We start from the raw sequence: 20,457 nt of genomic DNA, 5'->3' as shown, positions 1-20,457 counted from the left end.
CGGGCTCAGGCAATTCACTCACCTCAGCCTCCCAAAGGCACGGGATTACAGGCTGAGCTACCGAGCCCGGCAAAGGGCGCTTTTCCAACCCTTACCTTCCTCCCTTCCCCTGTAGGAGTCCTTAGAGTCTATTGTTCCCACCTTACACCCCTGTGGTAAAGTCAGGTGATCTATTCAAAAGTACACTACAGAAAAGATGTGAGCTGGCTGCGATCTTTGACCTAGTTCACCTCCTTTATTGTATAAATGAAGAAACAAAGTCCCAGAAAGGGTATGTGCTAATTCAATTGAATTTAATATTATTTACTTTCAGTTCTTTTAATATTATTTTATACAACTTATAAAGAATGGCAAATATGACCATATAGATAAAATACAAATCAAAATGAGAAACTTCGATTAAATAAGGAAATAGATAAAACAACATGACCAAAGCATTGACTAAAACATCCCACTGGATTAGAAGAAATGCAAGTAGCTAGATGGTTGTAATAGTGTGTGATGAATGCAATTAAAATATGTACAAGCTAAAGTGGTATGAGAAAAGAAATCTCCACGAGGAAAGTTAATGCAAACAGGCATGAGAATGTCATAGTATGAGTTTCTCATGGCTTCTGACGTGTGTAAAATAAGCATGTATCAAAGAGTTTATTTAAAGTATTAATTAATGAAGAAATCACTAAAAAAGTCAAGTTATTTATTTAAGAAGCAGGGTTCTATATTGACAATCAGAAAAGACACAGTGGCTCAAGCCTGTAATCCCAGCACTTTGGGAGGCAGAAGTGAGAGGATTGCTTGAGCCCAGACTGGGCAACTTGATGAGAACTCATCTCTACAAGAAATCAAAAAATTAGTGGGATGTGATAGCATGCCTGTAGTTCCAGCTACCCAGCAAGTTGAAGCTGCCATGGCCATGAGTGTGCCACTGTACTCCCACTTGGACAACAGAGTGAGACTCCAACTCAAAAAAAGAAAAAAATATATCAGAATAAGGTTTTGAGTGTAGATACAAAGTTAGAGATCCATCTTCAGAATTTGGTGTGAGAAGATCTGCACATTCACTTTCTCCCCAACAAAACTATCACAGCTCACCAGTTATTTATAAAAAATTACTGCCATTTAAAGTCTCTGAAATTGTTCTAGGGGCATACCAGCACACAGCAGGGAAGAAGCATGTATTCAAGAATATCTACTGAATCTCTGCAAATGTAGTGAAAAAGCCTTACTTGAGTCATTATCCACTTTCCTCCCCAGCCCCCTTCACACCCACAGCTCAATGTGATGAAAGCTCTATTCTGGGCAGATAACCCTAAAACACCGGGGTTTCCTTTGCCCGTAGTTGCCAGTCAGAGGCTATAGTATCTCCCTGGGAGAGGCAAGCTACCAGTATTTTTCATAAATTCCTCTCCACACCCCTCAGCAGCGTGGCGTTGCAGATGCTAAATTTCAGATGAGTATGGCTTAGAGATGGGGGTCTCTCTTCACCTTTCCACCCTCACCCATAGATGAAGTCTTTGTGCCAGGAATGGCAGGTCTCAATCACCTACACCCTAGCAAACCCATAGGGCACACAAAAGAGATTAGAGGCTGCTCTCCCTGTCCAGCACCCTGCTCACAAAGAGTGTTATTCCAGAAGTGTGCCTCTATCCTCGCCCACAGCGCCAGACCCATGGATCAGAGGTTGTACACAAGTAGAAGAGAGGTCATAAGAGCAGAGAGGTCCAAGGCCATAAGAGCGGAGAGGTCCAAAGCTCTCCGTAATGTAATAATGTCATTTAGAACAGAATATAAAAATGTTTACAATTAAAAGTCCTCTTGAAATCGATGGAGATTCTGGGGTATGCAATTGAAAGGAGGCCAGTGGCTTCATGAGAGTAAGCTAAACTGTAGTTCAGCTCATTTACCAAAAAGAAGTAACAAAATAAGCAGTGAGGAAGGTCTTCATGGGTTCAGAGCAAACCTTAAAAAGTGGACTCAAAATTGTCCCTACAAAGGGACTCTTATTTAATTGGATCAGACTGTGGAGCAATTTTTAATTCAGGTCATTGTTGAAAACAATAAAGCAATCAACTGGAAATTAGTGGAGCCTAACAGCAGAGTGTGATACCAACAGAAGCTGACAGCTGAAGTAGAGAAATGGTCAAAGAAATCCCTGCTAAAACCATTATCATCCCAGGGTAGCTGTGTGCATGCCCAAGGCAGCACACTCTCAGAAGTGACATCAGAGGTTTCTCACAGTGGGGGAAATAGATTTCACTAAATTATTTTAGTCAAGTTACTAAAACAAATAAATAAGCAAGCCACAAGTTCCAGAGAGGGGAGGAATTAGTTCCCAGGGTGGCTGCAATACATTATCTAAAATGCCCAGCTTTTAACAGAAACAAAAAAACGTGAAACATGCAAAGAAGTAAGAATGTGATCTCTAACAGAGGAAAAAAGCAGTGAGAAAGCCCAAATGTTAGACTCAAAAATGTTAAACCACCAACTGAAAACATGTTCAAGGAACTAAAGGAAACTGTGCTTGAAGTAGTAAAGAAAGGTATGATGATAATGTCGCATAGATAGAGAATAACAATAAATACAAAATGGACGTCCTTCATGGCAATAAAGTATAACCTTTTGGGTTGTCTTTTCACTAGTTAAATATCATTTGCATATTTGCTGAATGCAAATGTGCAAGTTAGCATGTAATGTCAGAAAGTCTGAGCTGTTAATTGTTAAGTAATAACAGTCAAGCTATGACACAGTGCCCTAGGAAAAAAACTAAATCAGTGGCTCTAATAAACAACTCTTCTGTATTGAAGAGATCTGCAGTCATCCTCTTTGCCTTATTTTAAAGTTTTGGATAATTTATCTTAACAAGAAGCATGTCCCCTTGTAATCAAGGAATAAAAAGATATCCAAGGCAGAGTAAAAAGCAAGGAGTAGAAAATGGCAATGTTTTGGAGAACAACAAGTAATTCACTAATGACCGTGTATACGCTATTGGATAGTTCATATCAAGAGCCACATGTAAAATAAATAAGTTTTTAAAACATCTCTCATGTGTCTGGCAAAGTAAAAGTTTTCACTTTATGTGATTATTAAAGGGTGAACATCAGTTAGAAAGAACCACAGAGAGAAAGGTAGCATAGTTGCTTAGACCCGTAGTTTCTGTAGATTTAATGTGCATACAAATAACTTTTGGGAACTGGTCAAAATCCAGGTTTGCATTTAGTAGTCTGTGATTTAGGCTGAGATTCTACAACTCTAAAAAGCTCTCAGGTAATGCTAGGACTGCTGACCGGCAGACTACACACTGGGTGGCAAGAATCAAGATCAGCACTGCCTAAAAGAAATAGAATGACACCCATACATGTAATTTTATTCTATTGGTAGCCTCGTTCAAAGGAAGCAATAACAACCACTAAAATTATTATTAAAGATAGAAGTTTATCTATTCCAATATATTTAAAATATTCTCATTTCACCATGTTATCAACTTTAAGAAGATTGGTAATCAGATATTGTGCATTATTTTGTTTATACTCAGTGTTACATTTCTACTGTGTCTTTTACACCTGCAACGCATTTCAATTCAGACTAAATTTTCATTGGGAATATTAATCTGCATTTAGATTTTGTGAAACTTACAGCTGAAGTTTTACATACTCAAGTTGATCCAAACATGTCCTGAATTTTTGTGATAATTAAGTCAAGCTTTTATTTTTTTGTAAATGAGTTAATAAAAATTAAACATAATTAAGTATTCAATTTCTAAGTTGCACTAGGCACATTTTAAGTGCTCAAAGACCAAATGAAGACAGTGACTACCATATCGAAGAGTGCAAGATCTAGATGAAGGGAGTCAGAACAAGAACGTGCGGTAGTGCTGCGCTATAGCAAAATGGTACATTAAGATAAAGAAGCTTAAAAGACCTCAAAGAGGTAGTAAAAAAAAACCCAGGAGACCGTTCTTATTCATTTTTGAGCCAACTGTGTGCATCTTTTCAATTCTCTATTCAGTGACGTGTCATTGGTCATTTGAATTTGGTCATGCTGAGTGTATTTATGAAATAGATACTAACAAATGCTCCCTCTTCCCAAAAGCCCATTGTTAAACATGTGTCAGCAAATCACTAGAGCTATGATATTTTAGAGGTCATATAAATTTATTCCTGTTTTCTAAAACCTTAATAGCTTTCCATCCAAATAAAATCTACAAAATCCTATAGTATCCTACATAATTTGGCTTCTGTCTACCTCTCCAGAACTACCTATGTTATGTTAGATTACTTTGCTCTTCCTTCAACATGCCAAGTGTATTCCAACTTACAATTATCTTTGCTGGTTGGACACGTCCCCCACAGATCTGTGAATTACATCGTACTACATATCATTTGCTCAGAGATTTATTTCTTGGAAAAGCCTGCGAAACATCTTCTTCCTTAACCATTAGTGATCTGTATCCTTGCTTTATTTTTCTTCAAAGAATGAAGCACAACCTAAAACTATGTCTTTCTAAAATGTACTTATTTATTTCTTGTCTGTCTCTGGAAAGATAACCTTTTTGAGAATGTTGTGGGTCTTTAATTTTTCCCAATGATCCAAGCTCATAGCACACTACATGATACCAATGGCATTCAATAACAATCGATGCATGTGGGAATAACTGGATGAATAAATGAATTTAGATGGGACCAATAATACATGAGTCTGATGAACGATTGACCACAGGAGCTAAAGGAGCAAGTAAAGCCAAGAGGTCTCTCAGTTTCTCATCTTAGCCAGCCAGGAAGACATGTAGTAGATAAGATAATAAACACAAGAGAAGTTACATATGTGGAGGCGAGTATTACAAAGTCAGCGTTGACCCCACTGAGGGTAAGGGCCTGTGGAAATTACAGATAAAATTGAGTATCACATGTTCTCACTCATAAATGAACCTTGAACAATTATCATAATACTATAAGAAAGGGATTGGCAGTAGTGGGAAACTGCCAGGGGAGGAGGCGGCACACCTCATCAGCAAGGGTGCCTGCATAATACACATTTGTCTATCAAACCCTGAACTGCACTCCACATCTTTAAAATTAAAAAATTTTTAAAAGATAAGTCCAGTGGAATATTTGATACATGGGTCTAGATTTAGGGAAAAGACAGGTTCTCACTAAGGATCTGGTAACTAATTTTTATAGGTAGCACGTAAAATCACCTAAGATCACTTAGAGATATAAGGAGAAGACAAGAAAGTTAAGTGTGGGATTCCGGAAAACACCAGAATTAAGGTGGCAGTTAGAGGTCAAAATGTGTAAGAAAAAGTGAAAAAAGAAAGGCGATCCTGCAATAGGTAGTACAGAGACAAGAAGACAGACATTATTTATACACGATCCTGCAATAGGTAGTACAGAGACAAGGAGACGGACATTATTTATTCTAACGACAAAAATATGCCATTTTTTCTTATGACAAAAAATGTCAAGCATTGTGCTAAAATGCTGGGTATTCAAGCAGGGATAAGAAATGATTCCTGCAAGATTTTAGGAGAAAAACAGCACCAAGTGGAAAATATCTACAGTTAGTCTGCAACGAATACTGGTTAATGGTTTAGGATACAGAATAAAGCTGGCTGAGAATCTTTCTGACTCAACCCTCTTTCCTGCAATCAATAGGGCTTCTCTCTAACCCGTGAGTCCTGAGTCGAGGGAAGAAGAAGCCTAACTGGCAAAATCAGAGAATTAGGGTCCCCAAATGCCATCTGTGGGATCTTTTTCTGAAAGACACAATACCACAAAATGATGTCAAATCAATGTAGGCTTGAAGGAGCAATCAGTGATTACAATAGAGAACGAGATAACTCCCCAAGCCCAACCTTGGCCATTACGGCTGATAAGACAAGCTAAGAGTCATTGTAGTAGAATTCCAGGGCCCCAAGAGAGCCAGCAGAGGGATGTCAGAGCCATGACAAGAAACAGGGCTAAATGAAATGGTCCTCAGACCATGTTATATCCTGGGAACGATGTTGAAGCCTTGTTGCTTGGCAAGTTGGTTCTATTTATCTATGCAACTCAGGACCAGCTCAAGCTGTTAAAATTCTTTCCACAGGTCCATACATTTGGTAGAAGTCAAAGTATCTGCTTAGGTTATATCACAATATGTTTAGCATCTGGAAATATTTTTAAAGAATAAGAGTTTTTACATACCTGTTAAAAGGAATTGCTCTAGAGAATGAAGTCCTATCTGTTTACAGACACCCTTCTCATTCTGATTTGCACAAAATTGTCTACTTGTTGGCTCTACAATAAAATTGTGAGGTAATCTATTTTATTCTTATACAAGGTAAATTTATATATTATACTTTTTTTTTTGAGTTGGAATCTCACTCTGTCGCCCAGGCTGGAGTCCAGTGGCACGTTCACAGCCACCACAGCCTTGAACTGCTGGACTCAGGCCATCCTTCCATCTCAGTCTTCCAGGTAGTTTGGAACTACAGGAGTGTGCCATCATGCCCAATCATTTTTTTTTTTTAAATTGTAGAGTCGAGGTCTTGCCAAGTTGCCCAGGCTAGTCTTGAACCCCCAGGCTCAGGTCATTCTCTCACCTCCGCATCCCAAAATTCTGGGATTACAGGCATGAGCCACTGTACCCGGCTATATATTATGCTTATTTTCTTTTGTAACTTCAATATTTGCAAATAATAGGTATAGTCTTTGAATGTTTTTAAACAAACTTTTGCTCTGCTCATACCCAGAGATCTAGCCAAGAGTGTTTAAAATAGAATCTCGCTGGTGACACATGGAGAAACACCCCACTAAAATGTTGGAGCTGATACAAATTCCAACCCGAAATTGAATTTTTCAGCTGGAAATGGGAGCAGATGAAATAAAAAATAATTCAGAATAAGTGAATACTGCCTTTAACTTGAATCAGTAAGCTAATTTGTATTGTTTTAATGTCTCCATGTGTGCGTTCACTAGGGAAGATTCTGGTTATTATTAAAAAAATGTCTGTCAGCTAAAGTAGAGATCAAAATACAAATTGTAACACATAGGCACATTATGTGAATTTGTTTCACTCCCTGGAGAACTTTAGACTCATGAAAAGCAATGAATGGATTACATGAAGACATAAATATGCTCCTGCATTTTCACGTGTGACAGATATGCTCTTATTGCTATGCAGTCTTTAAAACGACACCACCTCGGGCTATGAGCTCATCAGAGCTCTCAAGCTCAGCAGGGTCAAATCTGGTTAATGTCTGAGAGTGTGACCTCCAAGAAAAATCCAGGTGCAGGAGGACAGAATGCTAGTAATTCAATAGATGACATGGTTTCCTTAAGTCACTAATAAGCAATTCCCCCTCAAGGCCATTATCAGACACTATGCTACTGGAGGTTTCTTTGCAAAGATTTAATATATGTGGACATTTGAGATCTCATTAATTTTGTTCTTTTCTCTTTTTGTTATAATAATAATTCTGTATTAAACTTTTTTTTCACAATTTTTATGGCAAAATACACATAAAAGAAAATGCACCATCTTAACCATGTTTAAGTGGACAACTGAGTGATAGTAAGTACATTCATATTTTGAGCAACCATGACCACCTCCATCTCTGGAGCTCCTCTTGCTTATTTAACAATAATTCCTCATTCTTCTTCCCTCATCACAGGGCAACCACCACTTTACTTCCTGTCTCTATGATTCTAATGACTGTAGGTACTTGGTATAAGTGGAATTGTCCTGTATTTATGTTTTTGTGACTAGCTTGTTTCGCTTAGCATAATGTTCTCAGGTTTCATCCATGTAATGGCAAAGGCTGACTCCTTTCCTTTTTCAAAACCAAATACTATACCACACTTTGCTTATCCATTTATCTATCAAGGAATCCTTAGCTATTGTGAATAATGCTTCTGTGAATAAGGTTGTATAAATATCGCTTTGAGACCCCACTTTCCATTTTTAGGGGGTTATTTATCCAAGAGTGTAATTACTGGATCAAATGACAATTCCTTTTTTTCTTTTTGAGTTGGAATCTTACTCCATCAACCAGGCTGGAGTGCAGTGGCACGCTCACGGCCACCCCAGCATCGATCTGCTGGGTTCCCGCAATCCTTTCACCTCATTCTTCCAAGTAGCCATAACTACAGGCGTGTGCTACCATATCCAGCTAATTTTTTGATCTATTGTAGAGACAAGGTCTCGCCAAGTTGCCCAGGCTGGTCTCGAACCCACAGGCTCAGGCAATCCACTCGCCTCGGCCTCTCAAAGTGCTGGGATTACAGATTGAGCCACCAAGCCCATCCGACAATTCTATTGTAAAGGTTTTGCAGAACTGCCATGCTGTTTTTCACCAGCAGTTGTATCATGTGCATGCCCACCAGAAGTGTATACAAGGTTCGGTTTTTCTGTGTTCTCACCAATACTTGCACTTTTCTGATTTTTGGTTTGTTTGTTTTGTGTTTGCTTGCTTTATGGTAGCTTTCCTAATGGGCATGAGATAGGATTTCATCATGGTTTTGACTTGCATTCTGCTAATAATTAGTGATGTTGAGCGTCTTTTCATATACTTATTGGCCGGTAGACACCTTCGTTGGAGAAATGCCTACTTTTGGAATCAGGTTATTTGTATGTTTTTTGTTTTGTGTGTGTGTGTGTGTGTGTGTGTGTGTGTGTGTGTGTGTGTTAGTTTTAGAGTTATTTTTATGTTCTGAATGTTAGCCCCATACCAGATATATAATTTCCAAATTTTTTTCCCATTCTGTAGGTTGTTTTTTAAATTCTGTTGATAGTGTCCTTTGCATGAAATTTTTAATTTTCATAAAGTCCAATTTGTCTATTTTTTTCTTGTGACCTGTGCCTTCGCTGTCACAGCTAAGAAATCATTGAATGCCTTTTTTTTTCTTGCCTAGTTTGCCTGGCTGAATCTCTAGCACTGCACTGAATAGAAATGGTGAAAGCAGGTCTTTTGCTTTATTTCTTATCTTAGAGGAAAAGCTTTCTGTCTTTTCATTGGATAGTATATTCTCTTGGACACTTGGGTTGCTTCCACGTTTGAAGGGTTGAAAGGGTTTGATTTCTCCACATCCTCACCAACAGTGGGATTTTCATATAAAGCTTTTATTTTGTTGAGGTAGTTTCCTTCTATTCCTAGTTTGTTGATTGTTTTTATTACAAAAGAGACTTATATTTTGTGAATTTTTTTTCTGAATTAGCTGAGATAATAATGTGTGGTTTCTTCCTCCTTCATTCTATTAATGTGTTATATTACATTGATTGAGCTTCATATGTTGAACCATATTTCATTCCAGTAATAGCAGCCCCTTGGTCATGACATGTAAATCTTTTAATATGCCGTTGATTTCAGTTTGCCAGTATTTTGTTGAGAATATTTGCATTAATGTTTTTAAAGGATATTGGTCTGTAGTGCTGTTGTATCTTTGTCTGACTTTGGTATCTGGGTTATGCTGGCCTCATAGAATAGTCATAAAGTGTTCCCTCTTCTTTTTTCTACTTTTTGAAAAAGTTTGAAAAAAATTGATATTAATTCTTCTTTAAATATTTGGTAGTATTCACCATTAAAGTGTTGAGGAGAATTTGAAAGTTTAAAAAGCAACATCGAGGTCTTTGCAAAATAAATAAGTGGTTTTATTACTAGACCTTTTATTTCTATTTTACCAACCTACATGTCTATTTTAGTGTCTGATTAAAGCCTCTTTTAACTTCGTGAGTTTGAAGCATTTGTATTTGTGGAATTGGGAGGATGGTATGGATATTGATAGGAAGATATAGTATTTTATTTTAAAGCAATGTGATGGGATTTATTTCTTTGAGATATTATCTGATAAAAATGAATCAATAGCATGTATTGAATAAAGATCCCAGGCACATACACAGTTTTAGACGTATTTCACATTTGAAATTAATGCAACAAGGTAGGTTGGATATTCAAATAATTTCAAAACAAGGATTTTTAAACATAAACTTCAGTTTTATTCACAAACTAGTTTTAAGCGTGAAAGGACAGAGCCCAAATTGGAGTTTCTCTGGTCACCCTGAGTTCATGCACAACCATAATCTTCACCCAGAAGCCTGGGCAAATCACAAGATGTTAAAATTAACATCTTTGTTCCAAGAATTTGCCTTCCAGCTATCAGCCCACCCATCTATGTGCTCCTGACTGACCCACCCATCTATCTGGGCATAAGAGATGCAGAAACATAACCATCCCATCACCACAGTGACAGCGTGCCCCCCTCCCCTACTAAAGAAAACCTTAAAACCCTTCAGTCTCAAGCATTCGCCGCCAAACATTCCTTAAGTGTCTGGCCCCCTCTCCAGTCTTGGAGAAGTGGATTCACCCTTTTTTCTCTGATCTAGTTTCTAAATAAACTATCTTTTCTAATCTAATTTCTGCGCAATTCTTTGCATACTCTTGGCACCACCAACCTAACAAAGTGAATCAGAACAACACTATTGATTATCTATGCTTTCTTGCATTCATTTCTCAAATATTTATTGAAATTCAGATATACACTCCATTGTGTCCGAAGATAAAACTCTAAAGAAAGTTTGTGTCTGTCCTCAAGGTTTTCAGAGCAATGAATATGAACATAATTATAAAATTTTGTGGTTAGTACTGTGATCATGTAATCTTTGCACTAAATTCGGAAAGACTACCAGGAAAAGATACTAAGATTATATTTCAGAAAGTAGAATTTTTTTTTATAAATCATTAGATTTAATTCTATAAGGTGAGATCAAAGTTATTTAGGTTATTTTTTCTTTCAGCAAAATGTTTGTTTAATATAAAATTCAGAAAAAACTCTTGTTATTATTACTTTGTACAACAATTAATAATGGATTATCAAAAATAATTTGTTCAAAAAATATTTTAAATGCTAGTACCTATTCTAATCAAGGTTATACATGCTATCTAAATTATTATATTATATATAATATTTATTATATTTTCACATACTTGACTAGAATTATTTTAATATAAATCAACAACTGGTTGTTGCAGTGGTTGTAATTACAGTTATTAGATGCAAAAAATAATCATTTATTTAATAAATGTAAGATATTTTTAGGAAAACAAATGACAAAGGAATCCCTTGGAGATCACCTAGAGGTGACATAACAAGGAAAATCTAGAAGACTTTAAGGTTGAAATCTGTTCAGTGGCTAAATTATATCGACTATACTAGCATTTATTTTCTCAAAAAGCTTTCATATGAAGTCTTCTGCACAATCCACGCTGGTAATAAAAGTTAAACAGGCTAAAAGAGTCCCAGAGTAAGGAGAGGAAAGAACTCATTTGGAGTGTCCATCATGTGCCACCAGCTTGACATATGTACCTCACAGGAACTCTGCTGGTAGGCATTACATTCTATACATCTTCTGAAAGAAGAACATGGAGATTAAATTACTTGTCTAGCTTCATACAACTAGTATACAGTAGAGTCAGCATGCAAATCTAAAAATGTATAAGCCAAAATCTTAGGTTCTTTTCTCTATAATAGAAGCACTCAAGTCAACCTGAAATATATTAAATTCCGTCTATTTATATAAGAGAATAGCAGCTTAAGGAGATAAGACAACTTTCAAAAATATGTTGATAATGGACTTCTGATCCTGAACAAGATGGAGTACAGGCACTTATTTCTCTTTCTTCCTCTTATTACAGCTAAAACCCTACATGTTATATATACTATACACATCAGAAATCTCTAGAGGTGAAAAGAAGAAGACAGACTGGCTAGGACTTTGGGATCTAAGGAAAGACAAGGCAGGGAGTTCCCTGGACTTTCATTTAGTTTAATATACACTAACTGGGTGCTTGGGAAGTTGGCAAGTTGGAAACACCAACAAATACAACAAAATAGTCCTTAAAAAATCCTACTCTTTATAGTCAAAAGACCAGGAAAAGCTCAGCAAAGCAAGATAACAGATGTTTAGACAATAATCTCTCTACTCTAGTCAAACACCATGAAAAAAATCACAGCGGTTTCACTGCTATCCCCATCAGCAAGGGTTGAATGGGAGACCCAGACATCCAACATTGGCTAGCTTTAACAAGATATAGTGTTCCCCCGACAGAGGGGTGGTGTTAGAGAAGGTCTTCAGTACACTGTCTCCTTGGTGTGACCTAACTCAAAAAGAATGCATTAGACAAATACCATTCCCTAATGACTTACTATTACATCTGGTAATTCACAAGAATCATCACAGGAAGCTACGTTTTACCTTGTATACACACTCCTTGTAAAATGTAGAACTCAGGATACTATTCTGGAACAAGTCTCTAGAATATACCTGAAACTCTTTCAGATTCTTTCCGGCCTCTCAAATGAAAATAAATACGTGGTTCTAGAGGTCTCAGATATAGAAAAAAAAAATTTAAAAATGGGTAAAAATAATGACTTTTTGGATATGTAAGGTTGTCTAGTTGCCTAACTGATTTTTATGACAGACTGTCAAAATATTTCTGCTGTTTCTCAAGTCAATTTGTTTCGTTTACAAGAAAGCCTTCACATTTCATAAATGTTAATGTTTCTACATTAGTTTGATATAAATTCTATAACTTTTTGCATCCAAGTAGACACAGAATATTTTTACTTTTCCATTTTTCTTTAGGTATAATAATTAGTGGGTACCCCAGAAGTAATAATTCTTTAATGCCACATATTAATAAAATAAGTAGGTTTTATGTATAAAATATTTACCTACTAGTTATTATTAAACATTGATCAATGATTATATTTAACTTTTTATATGCTGAGTACCCAAAGTCATTGTTACTTAATAAGTTTATAGTTATTTCTTCTTTCTATAAAATTATTCCCCCTCAAATTATTTTCATGTAATAGATATATTTACCTAATGTGTAAATTAATTTGGGAGATATTTTAATGAATAACATAAAGCATTATTGTTTTGTTATTAATATTCATATTTTCTAAGAAATCTATTGGAAGAAAACTTTTAGTTTTGTTGAAACTGTGAAATTTTACAAAACAATAAATTGACCCAAGATATCTTACTTTGGCAGAGCACATAACATAGTAGATATTTAATGCTCAACAAATCACTGTATCTTTATGAGAAAAATAAACAAGAAAAGTAAAATTCCTTCAAAAATGAAATATAGCATTTTTAGCCATGTAACCATATAATATTGTTAAACAAAATAGACATTCCCTGTGTGTGTATGTGTTCGAAATATCTGGCAATGCGTCATTATTGGGTGATATGTTAGTATTTGTTAAAATTGCCTTGGGGGAGAAAATTTTTTAAAAACTGTGTGCCCATAACAAAACTCAAGGGAAAATAGCCTCACTGGAAATTACTCAGTAAGTCAAAAATAAATCACAACTTAGCCCTCATAGGCCCTAAGCCTAGTATAGGGAGCTTCCTAGACTCCACGAACTGCATTGTCCAAGAGGGGGAATGAGCTCTGAGTAATACCATACACCATTCTTTTGTTGGGGTAATATTCTAAAGATATTCACCAATATCTAAGCTGTACTGATTAGTGCACATGAAATGATTATAATAAATTCTGTACTATCAAAGCATATAATAATGCCATTTGTGTCTAAATGTGAAAAAATTCCTCTACATTTCTGCTTAACCACATTGAAATAGAAGATCTGCATCTCATATGACACAATTGCATTCCAAGTCATTCACTCTATAGAATCTCACAGGTATGGGCTGGATGTGGTGACTCATGCCTATAATCCCAGCACTTGGGGAAGGAGAGTCAAGAGGACTGCCTGAGTTCAGGGGTTTGAGACCAGCCTGGGCAATTTGAAGGCCTCATCTCTTAAAAAAAAAAAAAAATTAGCCAGTTGCAGTGGCACATACCTGTGGTTCCAGCTACTTGGAAGGCTGAGGTGGAAGGATCATCTGAGCCCAGCAGGTCAAGGCTGCAGTAACCATGAGCGTGCCACTGCACTCCAGTGTGAGCGACAGAGTGAGACTGCTATTCAAAAAAATAAAAAAATCAAAACCCCACAGATATGGGAATAGAGACAGTTACAAGGCTATTTATGACATTATATTGTTTATAACAAAAATAGAATAGTAATAAATAAATTGTGGTATAGTCATGAAGTGGAATATAAGCAGTCAAGAGAATAAATGAATAACTACCACTCTCATAGATTGTTTCTTCATTCATTCAACAAATATTCTCTCAGCATTTTCATCGCTGATTCTAACCCTGAGTCAGTTGTTTTCCATAGTGTTTCTCCAGAGAGCTGACATGTTACCATCTTTTTCTTGCCACTGTACCTATAATTTAAATAGTTGTCATCAGGTAAAAAGTAACAGTCATGGAGGAAAAAATCCTTATCTTGCTAAACAAAGAAATGGATAAGTGTTTTATCTGTCAATAATTTTCTTTTTTGCTGAAAAGAGACATAATTCACTTATAATAGTTCCCTTGACCTAAAAATCAAAGCATGACACAACTTTCTCTGCACACTACTCTTCCAGTTTTTCCTACCATGAGCAATACACCTGCCATCTTCTTTCTCAGTAAAGGGTCATAGAAATGCATATCTCAATCTCATGCAATATTTTATCATAAAGAGCAAATCAAATGCAGAAAAATCTAAGCAATCTTGTTTAAAATTTTGAAATATCTTAAATTGGCCTTAACAGAAACAAAATTAGTCTTTAGAAATAGTAGGTATATTAGGTAATGTTAGAAATATTGTCATATTGTGGAGATAATATGAATGAAAGTGAAATTGCTCTTGTTATTTTCCATTTTTTCACTTTATTTACTGAATCCAGAAATGGTCCCTGTAGTGCTACCCCTTTCTATTTCTTTCTCTTCTTTTTGATGATAATTCATTATGGTGATGTGCAGAAAAAAGTCATAATATTGCCACTAATGCCATTTTGAATGATAACCTATCTTAGTAGCATGTATCTACTACTTCCTGAATTCCAGTTGAAACTTCAGATCCAACTTTGCATTTAAACCAGTGTTGCATAATTTGGATCAATAGCCATTACTTCAAGCCTAATTTTCTTTAATCTAATTCTTTCTAGCTTTCATATAAATTAGAGCGTATATTTTTGAGAGTAGAGGTTTTTCTTTATTTAATTCTGTAATTAACCTTGGAAATTAGCATTGTATCTGACAACCGGAGGGTAATTAATAATTATTTTTCAAAGAAATGGATACATAGCTAATGACCACACTGTTTCTGAGCACACCTGACACCTTTGCTTAATGCAACTTTATAGTTTAGCATCTTAAAAACTTATTATTGCGCTACAAAGAATATCCATTTTGGTGGCTTTTTTTCCCCATTTTTCACTGATTATAGTATCCTTGAATGAATATATCAATTTCTCTGAACTTTTGAAGTCAGCAGAAACTAAAATATGTTGATTGTTGTTTTTATAAAGAGCAAAATGGATTATATTCTGAGTGACATAAATAACTTGGAACTTTGTCCCAATAATTTAAATATGACTTTCATCTGTTTATATAGCTCTTTACCAATCTTTTGCTATTTTACTTTATATGCATAATTTTTCATTTTTAACATTTGCTTTATATGTAGGATAACAAATTACTCATGGAAAGGTTTTTAATCAGTCCATGTTCTTAAAGTATGTTTCCTGTGAATTCCACATAGCAGTATCCGCATGATGGAACATGTAATCAGTTCTCTAAATTAATCAGACTTTTAAAATTTCACTTGCAACCTAATTTCAGACTTATTCCAACATTTACTCAGGACAAAAATGATATTTTTAAATGTCTGTGAATTTGTAAATTTATCATTTTTACTAAAAAAAAGAATGGTAATAAAGAAAGTTTTCTAAACTGAATTTAAGCCAAGTATTGTGTTTTTCATATGCTATTTAAGTATTTTGTAATAATTATCAATCCTTGCACATCAGAGAAAACAGTGAGAGTCAGAAAGCTAACTAACTTGTATGAAAATCATCCCTTTAGAAGGGGAGACGTCAATAAATTAAAACAAAAAATAAAAACAAGGATATCAAAACATTTTTTCCTGCAACCGAGGAAGAAATATAATTGAATTTCAGACACCACAAATAATAATGTGTTTATTTTATATTCTATACCTTGTGGACTTGATGAAAATATTCTGAATAATTTTTAACTTTTTGGTTTTGTTTTTTTGGGTTTTTGTTTTTGTTTTGAGTTGGAGTCTCACTCTGTCGCCCAGACCAGAGGGCAGCGGCCGCCCCCGGCCACCGCAGCCTCGACCTGCCGGGCTCCGGCGATCCTGCCGCCTCCGCCTTCCCAGTAGCCGGGATTACAGGCGCGCGCTACCACGCCCGGCTGATCTTTGATTTATTGTAGAGATGAGGTCTCGCTGCCCAGGCGGGTCTCGAACCCGCGGGCTCGGGCAATTCGCTCACCTCGGCCTCCCAAAGTGCGGGATGACAGGCTGAGCCACCGAGCCCGGCCAATTTTAAACTTGTTAAAAAATTTGCTGCATAGCGAAAACACATCACAGTGGTGACACGAACTTTAGAAAGCAAAAGACAGTTAAATTTATTCCAAAAAGTAATTAAAAGATGAACAGAACAGTCATTTCCCTCAGGTTGGCATGATCTCATCTCTGCTTTTTATTTCTATTTTCGTCCTTATGATCAATCATATTATGCGCAGCAACCTGCCAGAATGTGCTGTATTATCAAATCTGGAATGTTGGTTCATCTTTCCCCTTGAAAGCCCAAACGTTTTAATTGAACAAGTGAACTCAAGTTGGCATTTGGAAGGAAGTCAAAGCAGAAGAGTAGATCAAGAGCATCTTACTTTAATACTCTTTATGATTTTTTTTCTATTGGTTAACAAAGTGTTTGGTGATCATGACAACTGCTTTGTTCAATCAAAAACGTTCAGCATTCTGTAGGGAAACATTTAACCAGAATGGGAAGAAAACATGCATCTTTTATTATGCAAATCCTATAATGATTCACAGCATTCTGTAATAAACAACTGATGGAAACTCCTCTTGGGTTAGGAAGAAACAGTCTTTCTCATTTGTCATTTCCTGCTATCATTAAACTCTTTCAAGTTAATTTCTTTCATGCTAACAATCTATTTTACTTTTTCAAGAATTAGTAACTTTTATCAACTAATGAAAAAAAAGTACATAAAAACTCCCCCAAATGGCAATAATTTATTAAATATCCTAAAGCAATAATACCAAAACATTTCTAATGACTAGAGTATTTACTAAGATTATCTATTAAGCTATTAATAACAGTTAGACTATCAAAAAACCCAATCACATATACCCTAAACTGTAAGATTTTATTCTTATATATAATAAGACTTATTGGCTTATATAACAAGAATTCTGGAAAAAGATTGTCTTTGGATTAGCTAATTTTGAGACTCAGTGTGTTTCCCTTCAAAGACATACGATGGCTGCAGAAACTCTAGGCACCATTATTTACTCAGCAACACCCAAAAGGCATTAGAAATTGGCAGAATCCCTGATTTCTTTTAAAATGGAGAAAACTTTGGAGTATCTTTTTTAAATGGAGAAAACTGTGAGAAACGCTTCAGGAGGAATCTCCTTACTTTGTGTCTGCCAGATTTGACTCACCCTCACACATGAAGCCCTCATTAGCAAGGAAACGGATTTTCATGAGTTGCTTAGACTTTATTTACTTTTTGGTCAAAATAATACCAATGAATAAATAAAATCTGGCTTCTGTTAAGAAAAAAGAAGAAAGATGGGTGCAGGGATAGATTTGTATAGACAAATAGTAGTTACTGCCAGGCCCTTTTGTGATGCTAAAAATCTCTAAAGCACTGTCTTCATCTTGTATAATATTTATTATCAAAGTACAAACAGGGATGTTATTGATTCCACTAATTCCACAAAGACAATTAATTTGCCCTCTCAGTGTGTTATTCTGCTATGTACTACCATGAGGAGTCCGAATCATCATCATTTAGTTACTAGATATGGATATATATTGAAAATAATCAGAAACATGACAATGAAATTGAGAATGAACTCTTAGGTTGTGGGTTTTATTTTTTAGATGAATAAAACAACAGGGAAAAATAATGCGGTAATGGCATTATCCACAGAAAAAGAGGGCTCAGACTGCAATCAAAAACTTTGTAGATCTAGACCCCAAGTCCATAATGAAGTATAGCAAGTCCCCTATATACTAACGAGTTCCGTTCCAAGAGTGCAGTTGTAAATCCAATTTGTTCATAAGTCCAACAATATTAGCCTAAGTACCCAACTAACACAATTGGCTATATAGTACTGTACTATAATAGATGCATAATATTTTTCACACAAATAATACATACAAAACAAATAAATACAAAATAAAGAAAACATTTTTAATCTTATAGTATGGTATCTTGAAAAGTACAGGAGCACAATACAGGACACAGGTGCAGGCATCGAGTGAACAAGCAAGAAGTGTTACTGACTATGTTACTGACTAGAGGAGGGAGAGAAGGTGGGAGATGGGAGAACGAAAGAACCATCAGCAATAGGAGATGGGGAAGCTGCAATTTCACTCATGTTCAATGTACACCAGACACATGAACTAACTTACATGAATGGACCTGCAAACACACATTCACATCTTTGAAAGTTTGCAGGTTTGAAGGTTCGTATGGAGAGGATTACTGTATAGATCGATTTTAAATAAGAGAATTGCAGAAGTGAAGTTTCTGGTAGTGAGGAAAATGGAATGACCAGATATGTGGAAACAAGGTGAACATAGATAGAATCTGGTGTGATGGGAGTGAAGAGTTAGGGGCATATGAATCCTGGGTGATGAGTCTGAATCCAAGATCAGATCAACTCTGAGTTTAAGATCAGAGTTCAATATCACTTTTGCCTTTTCTGCAAATCAAACAACATGTTCCTGCAGAGAGGCAACTGTGGGGAATTAATAGAACGAGCTATTAATTTCATTCCAATGAGCAATTCATTGTTTTGCTCACTCATATTGACTTTGAGCAAGCTACTTAACTCCTCTATGCATCACCTGTAAAGCAGGAATGATTTTCATAAACATTGCAGAATTGCGGTAATGCAAAGAACAAAAGCATATTAATGCATCTTGCATAAATTTTAACTACTAGTAGGTGATTAATACATACAAGTTCTTTCTTTCCTATAACATACAAGTGATATTTATGCTTATATATAGTGAATACATTATCTTATCAATACTTTAGGTCAACAACTTTACAACTTCAAATATTTCTGGGCACACAAAATTGATAATAAATGAAAATATTGAGACTTAAAAGAGTTAACTATCTCAGAAACTCTTTGATTTAAAATTTGCATTCAGAAGTCTTTCCAACAAGAATTCTTTCTTTGTGTTAGTCATTTGTAAGAGTGACCATTCTGGGATAACGCTAGAGTTTATATCAAATGTCAATGTGTTTGTTATAAAATCTGTGAGCTAGCACCATTTTAAAGTTTGTATTAGTATATACATAATATTTTGTCAAATCACAATTGTTTGCTACTATCTGGAGCTAAGAAACTAATGATTGTTTTTGATGAATTGGATCCTGATGGATTTGAGGACAGTATTTTCTGTTAAAACTACATTTAAGAATCAATTTCAGAATGGCTGAAAATAAAGGACAGATAACCCGTTAGACGAGAATCCACCAAGATATCAATGTCTGCCACAAGACTTTAAATCTGAACCTAAGAATTTTGGAGTTGAATCCAGAGCAAGTCTTTGCACGGCTGCATGTTATTAACTCATACCTGTTAGTAAATAAGCCTCTCCATCTGTTGTGTGCTGTCTGTTCTCTCCAGACCTCACAGATTTATGTTTTACATGTCAGTATTCAAGTGTAAATCAGAAAGGGCCACCCAAATACTTTGCAAAATGCAGAGTTGTTTAAACTAAATAAAAGTGCATCCAGCATGACAAACTTATATGGATTACTTTTAAGTTTATTGTATTATGTGCCATGACCTCACTAGATAAAACTTTGCATTGTCTTAATTCCAGGTTGCACATATAAATTTAGAATTTTTTCCCATTCTTCATGTGTTTCCATTTATTCTACACATGTTAACCAAGTTTTAAACTCCCATTCTATGTATTTCTCATTATTTAAATCCCTTTTTTCCTGCAAAAATGCCATATGGATCTCAAATATGTGTGGGGTTTTCCCAGATAACTTCAATAGCATTTCCTTTCTAAATTTTTCATTCCCTTTTTTTGCTATAACATGAGTAAATCAAAATTGCTTTCTGGGTGAAAACAGTGAATATTTATTGTTTGTAATACAATTAGTTAACCCCAATTCTCATAAGAAAAAGAGAAGGAATATCTAAAGTAAAAAAAATCAAATTATCTTTGTGTTTATTTTCCTAAGCAGATATCTGTAGTCTATAGAGAATACTTTGTTATTTCTCAACTCAGGTACTTTCTGATGAGATCGGGTTCATCCAG

This window comes from Carlito syrichta, unplaced genomic scaffold (assembly GCF_000164805.1).
Source record: "Carlito syrichta isolate Samal-C Ts95f unplaced genomic scaffold, Tarsius_syrichta-2.0.1 Scaffold305637, whole genome shotgun sequence".
NCBI lineage: Eukaryota > Metazoa > Chordata > Mammalia > Primates > Tarsiidae > Carlito > Carlito syrichta.
This window is presented reverse-complemented; position numbering follows the sequence as displayed.